Below are 2,133 nucleotides of genomic sequence, written 5' to 3'. Positions count from 1 at the left end.
CAGGGTTGATTTCCTTTAGGATTGATTGGTGTGATCTTCTTGTTGTCCAAGGGACTCTCCAGGTCTTCAGCACCACAATTCAAAACCATCAATTCTTCTGTGCTCAGCCTTCTTTATGGTTCAAATCTCACATCCATACATGACTGCTAGAAAAACCATAGCTTTGACTGTCAGCAAAGTGATGTCTCTGCTTTTTAATATGCTGTCTAAGTTTGTCATGGGCTTTCTTCCAAGGAGCAAGCAGCTTTTAATTTCATTGTTGTTGTTAATAACATTATTTTTATTGAGTGCACTTAGCACTAAGCTGTTTTGTTTAATTCATTGTACAACCCTATGAGGTTGAGGGAATTTACAGTTGAAGGAACTGAGGCTCAGAGAGACAAGTGAGTTCTCAAGGTCACTATTAGTAAATGATAGAAAAAAGATTTGATCCCAAGTCTGTTTGATTCCTCTTGCTACATCACAAAAAGTGACAGATGTCTTAAGAAAGTTCTCAGCAGAGAACTCTCTCTCTTGCTCTCCCTTTCTCTGTCTCTCTAATTCCCACCCCCTAACCATTGAGGGCACAGCAAGGAGGCAGTTGTGCAAACCAGGAAGTGAGCTCTGGCATCTTGATTTGGACTTGCAGCCTCTAGAACTATGAGAATATAAATTTCTGTTGTTTAAGCCAAGATAGAGATCTCAATAACAATGGAGAGTTGAAGGAGAGGGCATTGCCAGCTGTGATGTGTAAGGGAGTATTCATTGAGAAGATGGCATTTTGAACTGAGTCTTAAAAATGGCTCATATTTGCTCAACATCGCTCATTAGAGAAATGCAAATCAAACCGACAATGAGATATCACCTCACACCAGTCAGAATGGCCATCATCAAAAAGTCTGCAAACAATAAATGCTGCAGAGGGGGTGGAGAAAAGGGAATGCTCTTGCACTGTTAGTGGGAATGTAAATCAATACAGCCACTATGGAAGACGGTATGGAGATTTCTTAAAAAACTAGGAATAAAACCTAGTTTTATTTGGCAGCACATATACTAAAATCGGAACGATACAGAGAAGATTAGCATGGACCCTGCGCAAGGATGACATGCAAATTCGTGAAGCGTTCCATATTTTTAAGAGACATGTGCACCCCAATGTTCATCACAGCACTGTTTATAATAGCCAGGACATGGAAGCAACCTAGATGCCCATCAGCAGACGAATGGATAAGGAAGCTGTGGTACATATACACCATGGAATATTACTCAGCCATTAAAAAGAATTCATTTGAATCAGTTCTAATGAGATGGATGAAACTGGAGCCCATTATACAGAATGAAGTAAGCCAGAAAGATAAAGAGCATTACAGTATACTAACACATATATATGGAAGTTAGAAAGATGGTAACGATAACCCTATACGCAAAACAGAAAAAGAGACACAGATGTACAGAACAGACTTGTGGACTCTGTGGGAGAAGGCGAGGGTGGGATGTTTGGAGAGAACAGCATCGAAACATGTATATTATCTATGGTGAAACAGATCACCAGCCCAGGTGGGATGCATGAGACAAGTGCTCGGGCCTGGTGCACTGGGAAGACCCAGAGGGATCGGGTAGAGAGGGAGGTGGGAGGGGGGATCGGGATGGGGAATACATGTAAATCCATGGCTGATTCATGTCAATGTATGACAAAAACCACTACAATGTTGTAAAGTAATTAGCCTCCAACTAATAAAAATAAACGGAAAAAAATAAATAAAACAAACAAACAAACAACAACAAAAAACACCATATGACCCAGCAATTCCACTCATAGGCATATACCCTGAGGAAACCAAAATTGAAAAAGCCATATGTATCTCAATGTTCATTGCAGCACTATTTACAATAGCTAGAACATGGAAGCAATGTAGATGTCCGTTGACAGATGAATGGATAAAGAAATTATGGTACATATACACAATGGAATATTATTCAGCCATAAAAAGGAATGCACTTGAGTCAGTTCTGATGAGGTGGATGAACCTAGAACCTATTATACAGAGTGAAGTGAGTCAGAAAGAGAAATATAAATATCATACTCTAACACACATATACAGAATCTAGAAAAATAGTACTGAAGAATTTACTTACAGGGCAGCAGTGAAGAAA

At 39.5% G+C, this 2,133-nt stretch overlaps 1 non-coding gene across 1 annotated transcript; it reads left to right on the top strand.

Moving 5' to 3' along the window:
* The first annotated feature begins 1,010 nt into the window (after positions 1 to 1,010).
* LOC136154869 (U6 spliceosomal RNA) lies at positions 1,011 to 1,115 on the top strand. The gene has a single exon (XR_010660575.1). It is a non-coding gene; the product is annotated as a U6 spliceosomal RNA (small nuclear RNA).
* The last annotated feature ends 1,018 nt before the right edge of the window (positions 1,116 to 2,133 follow it).

Source organism: Muntiacus reevesi, chromosome X, assembly GCF_963930625.1.
Source record: "Muntiacus reevesi chromosome X, mMunRee1.1, whole genome shotgun sequence".
NCBI classification, from domain to species: Eukaryota; Metazoa; Chordata; class Mammalia; order Artiodactyla; family Cervidae; genus Muntiacus; species Muntiacus reevesi.
The sequence above is the reverse complement of the archived record's forward strand: the minus strand, read 5'-3'. Positions and strand labels throughout refer to the sequence as shown.